Consider the following 16,824-nt stretch of genomic DNA (forward strand, 5'->3'; position numbering starts at 1 on the left):
GAAAGAGAAGCTGCTGTACTCCTCCTACTCCCTGCCTCACGCATACAAGATCCCTTTTCCTCAGTGACTCCTTGTCCCACATAGAGCCCACAATGTGGTTCCCACTGCCCATCCCCTTTGCTTTGCTTCTTAGGGAAATGAGGCTTATGTATGATGACCACAATACCTGTCTATGTCTGTGTGCTGATCCCAGAATTTTGGTCTCTGCCCACACTCATTACAGCAAGGTCTGACAAAAGGCTGAAGAAAGCAAATTCTTGCTTGTTCTTGCAAGTTCTTACAAGTTTTTTGAAAACAAGCAGGGAGGTGATTCTACAATTATCCTTGTGGAAGGTGAGGCTGGCATGTACGATCCCAGAAAGATGAGAGAATCCCAGCAAATTCCTCAATCATGGGAAAAGTTTCAGCTGAGACTCATGGACACAAATCTAGAAGGAAGTAAGCGTGTTCAACCCCAGTGCTCAGAAAACTACTCATCTGGCTAGGGAGGCACTGTAAAACATAGTCATTTGAATGATTTATTCCATTCTTTCTTCTAAGAAATCTTTCCCAGCACTGGAACAGGAGGGAGCAAACTGGTGGGTGACACACATATTTGCTAGCACAGAAAGATCTTTCTTATAAAAGCAGATTTTGTATTTTCCAAATTAAGAAGGAAAAAAAGCCAGTGACAGGGTGTGGCAAAGGATCCTGTTTGTTTCTAAGCTTGTCTTTTCAAACAGTTTGCATATACTTTCAAATACAGAAAAGCATCCATTCTGAGGTAAGCACCAGGGTAGAGCCAACGTATCTGGTTTGAGATAGCTGAGTTTATTTTCTTGAGGTCTGCATAAGGGAGCAAAGATATCTGTTATGAATATTTTGATCACACATCCCCATCCAGCACTGGCTGTGGCTGCTTAAGGAAGCGGGGAAAGGGGAATACTGATCCCTGTTATCATCCCATTTCAAGACCTACCCCTTAGTTGCCCATGCTCAGTTCAGCCACAGCACACCAACCTAGCAATGACCCATTCATTACTCATGCTGTTTACCACTAAAGTTGCTCACTACAACCCCAAGGCAGTGGCAGAGCAAACACAAACCACTCACCTATCACGCCTGCAGGTGCTTGTGGGAAGCAGGCATTGACATTTTCAGCCAGCAAAAACTACGGCAGGAAGACAGGGCTTTAATAAACCTTATCATGCAATAGAAAACTTTTCCACTGATGTAATAATGCAAGAGGAGAGCATTTCCCACCAGTAGTTTACTAAATGAGGATACAGCCTCAGTACAGAAGGATGCATCAACTTCCAGGCTAAAAGAGCTGACAGACTGCAGCATGCACACTCTTCTGCCTCTCAGAGTTCACACCTAGCCATGCAGGCAACACATTGCCCACCACATCAGTAGTGCTTCAAGAACCAGGTATTTAATAACATAGACAGCCCTTGGGATACAGGTAGCACACTACAGAGGGCAGGTGACTCAGACACATGGCTGCATTGCCCAGAGGGTCTCACCTGTTAGTGAGAACCAAGTTGTGTCACTCTTTCTCTTGAATCTTCACCCTCCCAGAAACTGAACAGACAGTATGGCACGAGAGCTGTGGACTACCTACAACTCTGTCCAACTACCTCAAGTACTACTAAATACCACCACCCTCTCTCCACACCACAGACAGCTTCCTTTCTTTCCTCCTTTGAAACAATGAATGCTCTTTTTTGCAAGTAGAAATTACTAACATAGACGGTATCCTTACATAACTTTATTTTTCATTTTAAAAAAAGGCTTTGCATTAAATATATCTCCATCTACTCTGACTCTCAATGACTCAACCTCTACCTATAAAAACTTCAATGAGATTTAATCCATTTATTTTCTGGTTTCCCAGTTGATGACATGACAGACCTTCAACCTGGTCTTGTGCAATCAGCACAGGAGAGGTCAGTGAATTGGCAATAACAAAGTATTTCCAAGCCAGCAACAGGGAGAGGCAGTTCAGATATTCAATGATAATGCACTAGCAGAAATGCATAATTACCTTCTCAAAGACTCCTGCATAAGTAAAGTTTCAGGAGCAGATCCTTCACACCCTAATCTCCTACACTGTTATTGATCTGGTTACTTAAGCACAGTTTGATTTGCTTGCCTTCATCTGCAACTAACCTGGAACATGGACAGAGATCTGGTGTCTAAATAAAGGACCAAAAGATAACAGCTCCTACATCCCTGTGAAACTTGTAATAGACAATCAGGCAAGGACCTCAGCTTAATCATTTTGCCCTGATTTCTTTTTGTTCTGTTTTTTGCATTCCCCAAGTTGATAGCCACTTAAGAATATGGAATGAACATGCAGTTCTTGTCATGACAGCTTTGGGCACGCCTGCCTCCACCAAAACAGGCATTGTGCACCTCTTCTGCGGCAAGCAATGGGTGAACTGTTCCAGCAAAGCTCTTTTTCCAGGGGTGGGTCATGATACTGGCAGTGAATATGGGCTACAAGGGACTCCTGAGCAAGCCAAATCCCTGATGTGGGCCTGAAAGACACCCATGTGAGGAAAGCTGATGGGAGAACACTTCTCTCCAGTAATACTGAGAACTTTAAAAGGCTGGAGTTTGATATAGAGAAATACATAGGCTGCAACATTTTTTTCTACAAAACCCCTCTTCCATTCATGAACTCCCACACAGCAACATAAGACTCCTGAGTGGGAAGCTCAACAAAACACTTAAACTTTTCTTTGCCCAGAAGAGCCTGGTTAGCACTCCACATAGAACATGGGAATCTATGTGGAAGAAAAAAGCAGCAAAATATTTTTTACACATCAATTTTAATCCAGACCAGTTTTCCCTCCTCACTAAGACTCCATGTAGCTACTCCCGTTAACAAGGCACTGGAAGGAGTGACATTTCAGGCCTACCCTTGAGCAATGCTCTCAAATCCCTGGCTATGAATCAAGCCTGCCAATCAGCCACCTTGCTCTGCTTGCACGCAAACCCAAGTTGAGTAACCTGAGGAGACATTAGCAACTCAACACTCACCGCAATTTCACGTCATGGTCTGATCAAGTGGCACAACCACTTAACCACAGCCTTTAACAAGAGCACGCTGTGCACAGTAATCCCTCCTTGATTATTTCGTGTCAGCTCCCACTGTGAATCAACACAGACAGCAATGGATTTTGGCTTAACAAGTTGACTCAGTGGTACTTGCACTTCTTGGACCAAGGAAGATTATCATTCCTACCTAAATTACACCATAATCTTGACTGCAATCCACCAACCTCCTCTGAATGGTGTCCTATCAGAGCTAACGTGCAGCCAGGGGTGTTGCAGCCGGGAATGCCTGAAAGGCTCAGCCGTCCCTTTCAGGGGAAAACACAGAGGGAGTTGATGTCATTGACACGTTACCTGACTCTGATGAGCAAACCTGCTGGCAGCCAAACACAACACAACAGTGGCACTTTAAGTGTTCAGGATATGTTTTTCATTACTACAGTCAATCCAAACACACCATTGCTGCCTCCACCTTATCCCACTGTGCAAGAGACATTAATAAGCTAGAGCAATAGCAGCACATGGATGATGTAAACATTCCACCAGTAGACTAGACTATGCTGAACACTGTGCAGGAACATCAAGTTAGATATTTTCTGTATCCTGAAGTATTTTTTTATGGCACATTAGACTTTCTGATTTTTTTTTTTTTTAAACAATTGTGCTCAAGCTCCCTGGGGCTTATTTTTTGCAGCAAGGTAGAACTTCAAGTACAAAAACCAGTTTGAGAAGGAGGAAAAAAAAAAAGGAAGAAAAAGGTCAACAACCTTTCCAATATTTCTCCCTCTAAAAAAATGCATTTTTTCCTTATGTCTTCTGATTCCCTCTGCACCTTCTTTGCTTAAAAATACGACAATTCAGAACTTCAGTAACACACCACAAAGCACATACTCACAGCATTAGACATTGATACTGTAGGTTGGTAACATCAGATCTGCTCAGAAGAGCTGCTGTGATCTTACATGATCAAAACCTAACAGCACCAAATTTCGCAGATCTCCACTGGATGAGGGGAATGAAAAAAGTTGTTCAAAGGCCTCAGGTCCAGAGCGAGATAATGCCCTAAGGCAGTGTGGCACAGAAATGAGTGCAGCCAACAGGGCACGGGAAAACTATTCATTTCGCTTTCCCATCCAGAAAGGCCGGGCACTTGGAAAGGTATCCAAGGCATTTTACAGATGGCTGGTCGGAGGGAGCTGTGGATATTGTCTGTTCAAAGCAAGGCTCTTACTCAATAATCTAGATTAGGAGCAAGTCTTTAAACCATGCTACTTAAGAGCAAAGCTTTTGGAGGGATGACTGCTCCTGATGGATATGCTGACAAACTAATAGCTCTGCCAGCACTGAAGGAGTCAGTTGTCTGAAGACAAGATATTGCACAGTGTTACTTCCAAAGCAAAGTAAGTTATTTTCTTCCAACTGGTATCTGAAAGCTGCCAGTAGCAATAAGAAAAGTATTCAAGAGAAAAAAATAAGGGAGCACAAACATGGGGATTAGCTGGAAAACTAGACAGTGGTTTGGGTTTTTTTTTTATTACTGTTACTATTTTTAATTGCAAATAGAGTCAGAGCACATTCTCCTAGTTACAATGTAATTTAAGCAGTCTATTATTCAGTATTATGTCAAATCAACATTATGCAAAATGTTAATCTCCAACCCAGTACTCTTGAAATCTCCAAGGAAACTCCTGCTGGGATAAGACTTTAAGACTTTAGTCCCCAAAGCAACATTTCTCAAATGACCTCAAGCCTAAAGCTACCCAAGTTGCATCAATGCTACTGAGACATGTTGTTGCTGGCATCAGTTCAAGTTCTTTTAGAATATCGTTAAGATGTGCAATAAATAGAAAACAGTGAAGTCACCACATGGATTTTTAAAAGTTACCTATCAGAAAAAGCAAGGCAGTTCTTGTCTATAAACATGAACAATCATTTTAAAGAGTGGCTGAAGCTCTTCACTCAGAGCTTCCTCAGTGATTATGCTCTTCAAAGTGCTGCATGTCTTACTCTTCAGCTGTGTTAAGATGCTATAGGTCAAGGACCAAGACACACATTAATACATAACCTGCCGGAGGTGTTTGGAAGTCTGTCTGATCCTCACTGAAGGAAAAAAAATCCTCACACTTATTACAGAGTGTAAAAAGTTACCAAATGTCCCTGAGAGAGATGGCTGCCCCTCTGGAATAATGCCTTTCCCCCACTACAACACTATCAGCTCCAGGTGAACCATATGGCTTCTCCATGCTATCTCCACCTTTCAATAGTGGCTTTGAACCAAGAATGTAACTATTGGAGAACAAGAGCGGAAGGGCTGAATCTCAAGATAAGTAAGTGGTGGGACTGACCTCATAGCTGTTCCCTAGGGTGTACTATTGGGATTGCATGAGGTTCCTGGAAACAGTATATGAAAAACAGACATCGAGGTTTTACTATTCATACGCAGGAAGTAAACAACATTTAGCAGGAATTAAACACACTTATTATTAAAAGAAATTTGAAAATCCATGTACAAATCATGCTGGGGTTACAGTGGTTCTTAGATCTAATAAGGGAATACAGCAGGAACAGGTTGTGGCAAAATCCACACTTGTAGCATATGCACACTTGTGAAGGTATAGAGAAATACAGACCCAGCTCTCCGAGGCTCTTCAAGAAACATGGCCACTCCATTAGAAAAATAAAAGTTACAGAAGCACTTAGTTTGGTTCAGATCCACTCACAGAGAAGTTAGTAGAAAAGAACAACAAAAACAAACCCCTCGAAACCAAACAACCCACTTCAGTGGGAAGAGAATCAAGCTACTGATGAGTACTTCTGGAAATCCTACTAAAACACTCTGCTGAAAGCAAGCTGCGTGAGCTGTCAAGCATTTCAGCTTTTGTCCACTTTGAGGTCTGTCCCATGCCTCACCCTCTCACCCCTAAGTTCTTCCATTTACACATGGAAGAGATGAACTATGTATTTGAATTATACACTTTAAACATTCTCTAATACTAAAGATTATCCTTCTGTTCTAATATGTCACAGTTTAAGGGAAATTAATTGGAAAACAAAAGGTTTGAGAAAGAATACAGAAAAAAAAGAGAAGATAAATAGGATGGGTGCAGAACTTGGTGCTTATCACTGCAGCAAGCCACAATCCTATATTCAAATTTCTTCACTTTTCTTTTCTACTGTGATGACCCCAAGTATGTCTAAACCTTAAAACACAGGCACCTCAGCTGCCGAAGCTGCAGCATTAGGACCCATATGGCAGTGTTCTCATTTTGTATACTCCATGACAAGCTCATGCGGACCACACTGACAATTCGTAACAGAATACGAATATTGGTCCCCTGCCACCTAGTTGGTCTTACGATCAAGTAAAACCAGAACAATGATACTAAACCAGGAGAACATCACAGAGCAATTAATGGAAAATATTAATGGAAAATATTTTAATGGGCTTTTTTATTTTGCTTGGGTTAGCTAGATTTAGAGTGACCTCCCACCCACCCTTTTATTTTTTTCCCAGTAAGTTAGAAGTTGTTCTGAGCAGCTGAGAAAAACTGAATACTCACTCAATACTCTAAGCTCAACATTTTCGTGTTTTCTTCCCTTCGAAGTATATTAACTACCAAGGAAGAACTAATTTTAAAAGTACAACACTCAGTGCTTATACAGAGTCTTTTATCAGCAGAACTCAAAGAACTGCATATATGTTTAAATGAACTTATAAACCACAAATCTAGAAAACTGGACTTGCAACTACTCACTCAGACTTTCACAAAAGATACAGCTTTTGGCAAAAATATTTTTGTTTTTTTCAGCACTAAAAAGCCATAGTTTTTAGGACCACAGGACGATAAACAGCTTTTGATCAATTCTGTCTAATGCAGCCGAAGTCTCACTCCCAGCTAACAAGAAAAAAAAATTCTCTTGATGTAGCCAAGCTGCACTGCACTGATATCTGGGAATTATTCCAGTGACAGGACAACTTGATTCATAAAAATCTGGAATTCTATGAAAAATCTTAAGTGCCAGGTACACCACCATATCACTGAGAACCTCTAAGCCCTGAGTCTGCACATTAAAAATAAGCATCTTGTTAAGGGTTCTGCACAAGAACAGACACATACTCCAAGGCATCCCAAGGCCAGCTTGCTGCTCTGTCCCTCTGGCTTTACCCAGAACTGAAATAAACCCAGATCAAAACAGCGTCCTGAAAACTTTGTGTGCTAAGAAGCTGTTTCATTCATATGCTCCGATGTCCTAAGAGACAGGCATAAAACATGATAAAAATATTAGCGATGAGGTTTTAGGGACTGTGATCTCACAGATGAGAACAGAACAATTTCAGCTGAAGTCAATGGAATTGTACCCACTAACATGAGATCACAACACAGCACTCAAAACATACCTTAAATCTTAAAATCCCCAGATGCAATGTCTGTGGCCAATGTCTGTATTAGCCACACGAGCATTATCCTGAAAGAAGGTTCCGATTATTTTTATAGTGAGATAATGTTCCCTTGATGATCTTAAAGTTTTAGTAGCATATAGCAATTAAATTTCATTCTTGAGAAGACAATAGCAAACATCTGCAACTTTGAATCTGCACAAGAATCAGCAATTTTTCCATTTTCTTAATGAGAACAGTGACTTTTGCACAATACCATAAAGCTACCGTCAAGCTACATACAGGAATTTGAGGGGAAAGCAGGGGGAAGTCTTCTCTGAGGCCAAGTGCAAACTGGAAGTTTTACACTTTGCCAGTTGCATGAAAAATGGGCAACAAAACACTTCATTTTGTAATAAAGTATCAACTAACATCCTTAGCAGAAGGAAAGCTGTTCTTCACCAGCCAAATCTGACTTACATTCAATGAACTAAAAATATAACTGCAGAGGTTTGTTAAAATGGTTGACCTCAGATGCAAAATGGCTCAAAATTGTGCATTTTCAGGGAAGGATCCAAAGGCCCCTCTACAGTCTATTCCTCACAGGAGTTAATGACCAACCATTAGTGAACACAGCCAATCCTAAGAAAACACTGTTATCCACACTTTTGGACAGCAAATCAAGCAATTAGTCTCTTCTGTGTTTTCGAAGATACATCCTACAGCACTGCTCTGCAAGGTTTAGCACACTGCATGATGCCACCACTGACCTTTCCCAGTGCTGCTATCCTGTGTTAGGTCCTGAACTAATCATGGGAAAGAAAACACCACAGTCATTGGGGCTGGGCTAGGAGTTGGTGAAAGTTCGCTGTTGTTTTTTAATTAAAAGAAAATGGTTACCGTCCAGTAACTAAGGATTCCTTGAAATGTGTTACCTTAATGCTTATCATGCCATGGTTGCATGTTAGCATGGTCACTTAAGCCTGGTTTCAGTCAGGACTGGCAGCACCAGGAGCATCTTCAGGCCTTCTTCTGCATGGGTACGTGATTAAAAGAACTAGTGGATCACACTTGTTTCTCTAAAATGTACAATCCCATAATTATCCCAGCATGATCCTGGGGTCAAACAGGCAGGAAAGTTAGTTCTGTTGATGCTTGAAGAAAACAAACTCCAGTTTCTGGAGAATAATGTTGCCTTCTTCTCTAAATGACTGTTCACCTTCACGGCAATGCTATGAGATAGCTCATCAGTACATCCTTGCCCTCACCGGCACAGCCAAAATAGGGTCTCCAACTCTCCAGCAGCACAGTGACTGCAGAGCCATGCTGCAGCAATAACTGAAGCCCACCTGGCATACTTGTCAACAGTGCTTAGCAGAGACGTGGATCTCATTAACTGCTCTGCAGACCTTGGGACTGGAAACGTTCATTTAGAGATGCTGCTGGAGGTTACCTGCATTCATGGAAGGAACAAATCCCAAACCCCACCAGCAGCTCTACTCCAGCATACTAATAACGATGTACAAACAACAATCTGCCAGCCAACGTGATCACCTCTGCGCTGAGCCAGAGGCCCTTTTTAAGATGGAAATGCAGAGTAAAGCATTATATTATCCTACAGCTTAAACCTGTTGGGGTGTGGTGGAGCAAACTTGTTCTACCAGCAGTGTGGAAACTCTTCAGGCAAGCATGGAAATACCTGAGAAGAGGGGAAAAGAGCAAAAGACAGTAGTTTCATTTCTTGATCTGACATGGACCTTGACATACACTTAAATGAAGTTAGTCCAGAAGAAATGTTACATCTGGGAAAATGTGTGCGTATCAGGGACATGGCACTGTGAGAGCTGGTTGGTAATTACAGTCTCAGCCTCTTCAGATGTACTTTTTAGCAGAAAGGATATCTCATCAAAAAACTTATCCTCTGTAAACCAGTAGGGAGCAGGCAGCCTTGCACTCTTTTTTGTGAGAACTTTCAAGACCAAATAAAAGTGACACAGAATTATCCCATTTCTCTCAGAAAGTGTCACCAGATCATTCAGCAACTTAACTATAACCCACAGTTAGAGATGCAAAGAGCTCAGTTTACAGATTCAAAGACCTCAGATATGGGGCTGAAGTGACCTCAAAACGAACCTGTTCCATATTAAAGAGGCACCCTTCTGAAGTTTCAGATACGACTCAAGGACCCCTGGGTGGCAGGAAACTACTTCCAAGATGCATGAAAAACCAGTAAGCTTGGCTCTATAACCATGCCTTGAGGGGGCTCGAGGAACAAGTTTTGGAACCCTCACTACAAGAAGGACATTGAGGTGCTGGAGCATGTCCAAAGAAGGGCAAGGAAGTTCGTGAAGGGTCTAGAGAGCAAGTTTTATGAGGAGTGGCTGAGGGATCTGGGGTAGTTTAGCCAGGAAGAAAGGAGGCTGAGGGGAGACGTTACCACTCTCTACAACTACCTTGTAGTTGTATTCTGAGATAGTAGTGAGGTGGGGGTCAGTCTCTTTTTCCAAGTAACAAGTGATAGGACAAGAGGAAATGGCCTCAAGTTGCACCAGGGCAGGTTTAGGCTGGATGTTAGGAAAAATTTCTTTACCAAGAGGGTTGTAAAGCATTGGAACAGGTTGCTCAGGGAAGTGGTGGAGTCACCATCCCTGGAGGTATTTAAAAGATGTATAGATGTGATGCTGAGGGGCATGGTTTAGTGATGACCTGGCAGTGAAAGGTGTATTGTTGGACTTGATGATCTTAGAGGTCTCTTCCAACCAAAACGACTCTGTGATTTGGTGATTCTGTCCCGACAAGCTGTCTGACATCCCCTGAGGACACTGATTGAGACTGGCCAAAAAGAGGTAGTTAAAACAAGTTGCAGGACAGTGACTGACCATGAATAGGGTGTCTTTAGGACTGCAAACAGCCCAGACTCCATGCAGAGCACAGGCACTCTGGCCAGTGCAGTCACAGAGAAAGGGGAAGAGCTGGACAGGCTCCCACCTGTAGCAAGGCAAGGCTCCATGCACTGACGCAGCCCTTTTCAAAGACTTCAAAATGGTCACAGTGAACGCAAGCCCTCCCTCACTTGTGCCAACTGAGCATAAGATGGACCTTAAAAAGATTAAGGTATAAATGATCAGATGCAGAGATACAGGATGGTTTACAGGAACATTTGCTTCAAAATACCACTTTAGTCACTTCCAGCCAGTTAGTTAAGGTAGAAAATGCAGCTTTTGCTCTGCTCTTCCTGAGAAGGGGGTTAATTAGTCTCCATGGGGATCCCCTCATTAGTCATCATGGTTCACTATAAACAGAGGTACTTTCTGTGAATGGCCAAACCACAGTGAAACAGATTTCTTTATGTGAAGCAATCCCCTGCCACAGCATAGATACTATCAACTAATGTCATCATCCTGCATTTTCTTTAATGAGTGAAGATGTTCAGTCTGACTGCTTGTGTGTCAGAGAGAACACGCCTGCTGAGAGGAAGCTTTGGATCATTTCTTGGCAATGGACTCTGGCCCTGGGCTCTAAATCCTGACACATCACACGTAAGAAGGTTATGCTCTTCACCCAGCAAACAAGGAGGCGCATCTCCTCAGCTAGGAATGGAGTCTCATACCTTACATCTGGCTACAACTCTGCCAAGTGAGAAACATGAGGCTGAAACCTGGGCTGTCCCCACAGCAACAAAAATGAAAAATTACGAAGACCATGATGCAAAAAAAGTTAAAATTCACAAAAGTGATGCAAGTTCAAAAGGCTCAAGTAACCTCAAGCAAAGAACAACAAATGCCAGAGGAGCTCTGGCTTTCCAAGACAAGAGGAGCAGCTGAGCAGGTGAGGGTGAGTGTTACCCACTATGTGCAGAACGAAGGAAGGAGGTGCATGGGATCCCCCTTTGTAGGCACCGCTAGCTCTGAAGTTTCTCCAGCTCCAATGGCAGCATGAACACACATAAAGGGAGAACATACGTACAGACAGTCACACTGAAGAGTACACTTTTACCCTACCAGACATAGTTGCAGCTGTTTGATTCTTACCAAATTTAAAAGATGAAACAGCCCATTATGACAAATTCCTGAGCTGATCTTACATTGCCGATGACAATGTGATCTTATATTGCCAAGGATCAAGAATACCAGCAGGAGTCTCCATGCACAGGGACACTAACATTTAAAACTCCTGCAGCTTTCCTTCTGTGATAAGCCTCAATATTAATCCAACATAACGTTTACAGCTATTCCCAAGTACATAAGCTTAATAATCTGGCAGATTATACTCTGTTCTGTAGGTTTTTTTCTCCAAAGAATTTACAGGTTTGGATATAAATTTTTTAGTAACATCAGCATAGCTAGTGAGCAGTTCAATAGCCATACCCCGCACCATCCCTACCCACCCCTCCGCTGTTTTCAGCTATGGTTATACAGACCAGTAAAAGAAACTGCTGTAAAGTGAGCATACACTTTTAAATTAAAAGGAAATTCATGAGGACCTACTCTTGATTCTCCATTCATTCAGATATGTGGGGATGTATACAAAACCATTAGGAAGCAATAGTTTCACCCCAGATCAGAAATGACACTTTCATTGGCATGAGGAATAGGGAGAGTTACAAATCATGCAGTTATTAGCAAAATGAACCATCTCAAAGACAAAATGAAAATAAATGGACTAAACTTTTCAATAGCCACTGACAAAGGAAGTGAGTATGGTTATGTAGAAATGAGGCACCAATACACCTATTACTCAGTGCATCAGCACTGAGCGACTCAGGTTTTTTATGCTATGTTTAATTCAGAGGAGTAAAGAGGGACTCCGCATCTGAAAAACTTGATCCAATACAAATGAAAATCCTTAAGAAAGTAAATGTAGCAAGCAGTTTAAAACTCTGTCTAAAAAAAAAAACACCAGAAAAATGGATGTTTGTCTTATATGAGCCCAAGATGTATGGTTTTAGCTTAATGTTGAGGCCAAGCCTTGTTTGCACATTTGTTTCATTCAAACTACAAATGAGGAAAAATATATTCAGGCTACAACAATCTTGCCTATAGCTAACTTTTATTTGTAACAAGGCTGTTTCACTATACTTTTAACTTGCTTTTGAACTCCAGCTCCTTAAAATGCCTTTGTAATTAAAAAAAAAAAGAAAAAAAAAGAAGATAGTTAAGTTTGCAGATTAACTTGAGTTGACTTTCACTTTACATATAAACAGGAGGACTTCACCACTGGCTCACAGTAACACCCTCTGATCACTCTTTTCAGCCAGCTGTAGAGATCCACCACTGCGGTTAGCCATGAAGAAACAGGAGTTGCAGGAAAAAAGCCTGCAGGCAAACTGTTTGGTGTTGGTTTGGGGTTTTGTTTTTTCTTTCTATCTTGCACTGAGAGATGACAAAGAGAGATAGCTCATTACCCAAAAGACAGTACACAGCTCTGACCTGCTTCGTTGTAGCTGAAGTTCATGATACATGACACTGACATGGTTGCAGGAAAGTAAGCACAAAAGCAGTAAGTTAGATTCCTAAGGAAGCAGCAGCTACCTAAATGAAAGAAACAGCAGCTTGGCAACACCTTGCATCACCATGCCAGGACTTCTAGGTCATGAAGGCAGGTAAGTGGTTACAGGGTCAGGTAATCAAACATCTAATTTATTCTTCAAAAGCTCAAGTTATGTGATATTTCACAAACTTTCAGAGTGTGACATTTTAATCAGTTCATTCAGTTAAATGGCTCCAGGATGATACAGTGATACTGGAAAGGAACTAAACTGCCATCCTGCTAGGAGCAAAGCTAAAGACATGAGAGATACTCCTACAAAAGTAGGAAAGGAAAGCCTATAATTGCACCGCTCTGAATTGGTGTGTAATCGATTTAAACATTGACTGGGTTCTTGTTTTCCCCTGAGTTTCTCCCTCTGAATTTTTCAACTTTTCCCATCTTTTAATTGACCCTGATCACTCACATCTCTCTCACACCTCAACCCTATCAGGTTAGCCTGCTGGGGGTCTTCACTGTGCCTTTAACTTACATAGGGATCTTTCTGTTAGTGCAAAAAAAAAATCTAACCAAAGCTTTCAAATAAGGCCAATACATAAGCTTACAGCTAAATACAATAAATCTGAAAATTGAATAAAGCAGTTAGATCAACTACATTTTCTTACAGTGACGAATAATTACTTTTGTGTTCTAAAAGTAAAGACAGTCAAATGAAGCATGGGAAAATATTTAATGCGATTTTCCAAAGCACAGCATTTCTGAAGCTCTGCCAGTCATATAGTAGATTGAACACAGCATTACAAAGTATTCTTACATGTAACCACAGTGACTCTACAATGCAGTTTATTTAAAGCCATTTGAGATTCACTAATAAATCTAGGTAAAGTACATTTCTTAAAGTATCTCACTGGCAACCGTCTGAAGCTGTGTTCCAAAAACTGAAGTGCAAATTTCACAGCCTCTAGCCCTGGCAATTCACATCCTATAAAATAATAAGAAATTCTTATCTTTCACAGACTAGCTGGAATCTCATGCCCTTGCAGACAGTTTTTATATTTTGTTCCCTAAACAATAAAAATATCACAAGAGCAGCTAGCAGGTTGGAAGGAGGTCAACATAACTAAAGTCAGGGAGGTTTTATTTCCTTTCTTTTAAACTCCTTGGGGAGTCTAGTGATCAAAACTTAGCAAAGTGCATAAGTATGTTGTGTAACAGGATTGTTAGGTCCATTGGCTTCAAACAAAAAAGACTATAAAAGAGAACCCCTATTATGGATATTTCTTGATACTTGGTGGTCTGACATGCATTCCCACTCTGGATAGTCATTTTCACCCTCTTGCTATTAAGATTTCTGATTAAAGCAAATTGCTGCAATACCTCCATGAAATTACTGTAATTTGGGAATTTTACTTCTGGGAAAAAAAAAAAGTAACAGAATATTTAAGGTATCTATCAATTCCACCCTCTAATGCCAAAAGTGGAAGGGCTGAATTATTAACCACTTGCTTGCTTCGGCTGTCACAGTGATAGAATGTCAGACCAGCTTCTAGCATTTCAGCAATGCCAGAAGCCAGACTCTCCCTCTAATTCTGCCCACAAAAACCTGTCTGAATGGGCAATGTAGTATCACAAGAAATGTCTGAGATCAAGATCAAGAAGCATCTGAACTTATATTTCACTGCTGATTCACACAAAAGGAAAGCAGACAAATTTGAAGCATATTTTGTATTTATGCTTGAGCAATTCTTGGGTGAAGCTTACTAAGATGGTTTTGATCTATGCAGTTCTCTGAATGCCTTGCCTTTCTTTGTGTGATGGGATGGCCTGAGACTTGCCATCAGTAGAGGCAATCTTTCCAAAGCTTTCCTTACCAAATGCTAAATCTCATTGGAAAGACTTTATGTACAGCAGCCCACCACTGAGGATTAGGGCCAGTGGCCAGCAAATGGTCTGAAAGCTTCACCTGAGAAGAAGAGCCCAAGTGTCATAAATGCCGTAAGCCAAATATTAGTCACACGGAATTCAATGGCAAACTTCCTAGTGATTTTTAGAATCCAAAGTTCAGTAACTAGTTACAGAACCTTATTCAGTAAAAAACACAAAAGGCATCTGTCCTTTGAGTTCCCCAATATATATATACTAAGGTAAAGCATTTTGCTACATTTCCACAAGCACCTAATGTTGAAAATATCCTTCCAAAATAAAAATTTCACCTCCTTTAGTATTTCTTACAATGTGTTCCAACTTCCCACGCCCCTGGTACTTTAAAAGCAGGTTTTAACGTCATAAAACAATACTCCACATATTTGAGACTTCTCTCAAGGAAGGTGAAATCACAAATTCTGTAAGCAGTTTAGTAGTTTTTCCTCTGAACAGCTAAGTCAGTCTTTCCCTCAAGAAATATAAAGCAGCACTTTAAAACTAGACATATAACTTGAATATTATTTCCTAATTCCTCAAAGAAAATACTGATACCTAATGAGTTTTACTTAAAAACAAGGAAAAAAACAGCAAAACAAGAACTGCATTTGCTTTTGCATGGAAGAAAGAGGAAAAAATATTCTCAAAAAAAAAAATCTTAAGTGCTTACGCATCTGCTGTAATTATGAGCATCTTACTCACTGAACTATACAGTCTCCAGCTTATCTGCCATGGCTCCATGAATACATCTCTCTGTCCTCAGTAGGAACAGTTTAAGATGTTTTAGAAGTCTCTGAGGACAGTTTAAAATGTATCAGAAATGTAGAAGCACAAACCAAAAAAATCCCTCAAATAGAGACTCTGATACACGTGGAAAGATCTGACGAAAGACAGAATTTTTAAGCACAGACAGTAATTTATTAACTATGAGAATGTTTGACTAGCCTAGACATGACCAGAGACCTTTTCATTCCTAAATACCATATTTTATCAATGTTCTTTTTATGTGCTTTCCACCAAGTGGGAAGAAGTAGGAAAACATCCTTTTTCAAGACCGATGGTAAATGTACTCTATGTCATGTGTGTGGGACAGGTTTCCATATTTACACTGTGAAAAAAGCAGCAGCTCTGAAGTTGGTGCGCCAGAAACAGAAGCACTGTACATGGGGGTAAACTGTAATGTGCATTCACCAAGGAGAGGGATAAAACCCAGAATTTCTCATTCCTTAGAAAGGTTTCTGGTTTCCCTTTTCAAGCCTAGCACACCCCAGTACTTGCTACTGCTGCCCCTCATTATTCAGGTAGAGAAGAAGCTACATCCACACCCATATCATAACCACCCAGCTAATAAAAGCTAACCAGCAACAACCTTGTCCTGGCCACAAAAAAGAACATAAAAGAAGGCTTACAGTCAGAGGATATGATACAAAAAAGCTGTCCACAGTGAAAGGTAGGTGATCACAATGTTAGGAAAACACTGCTGCTTCCTCCTCACTGTATGAGCTTCACTCCCCAGATTTTTCAAGTCAAGCACTAAACAGAGTAGTACTGCATAAAGACATGCATTGCGAATCCTTTTTTTTTTAATGCCCGGTGGATCCTGAGAGATACAGAAGAAACTTTTTGGGAGAACCGTCATGCAGTTTCAGGATGCAGATAGGAGAGCAGCATCTTTCTATAGCTCCCACACCACAATCACTCTAGATGCCTGCAGCAGCTCTAAGAGCCAACCACCAACCACCTATCTAGTCTACACCAACCCACAGTGCAGGCATGCCTAGCTGGCAAACCTTCATATCCTTACCAAGTTACTGGCCTAAACAAACACCAAAAAGAACAGAGATCAGGAAAACGAGCTGTAACTGAATCTCCCAAAACAGACTCAATTTGACTTCTACGTGACTTAGCTAAACTGTGAGAAGCCCACAGCATATTTTCTTCTTCAGCCTAGAGCCAAATAAACTTAGAAACAGAAGTTCCTGCTGCAATGCTCAGCC

Source organism: Buceros rhinoceros, unplaced genomic scaffold (assembly GCF_000710305.1).
Source record: "Buceros rhinoceros silvestris isolate BGI_N320 unplaced genomic scaffold, ASM71030v1 scaffold10038, whole genome shotgun sequence".
NCBI classification, from domain to species: Eukaryota; Metazoa; Chordata; class Aves; order Bucerotiformes; family Bucerotidae; genus Buceros; species Buceros rhinoceros.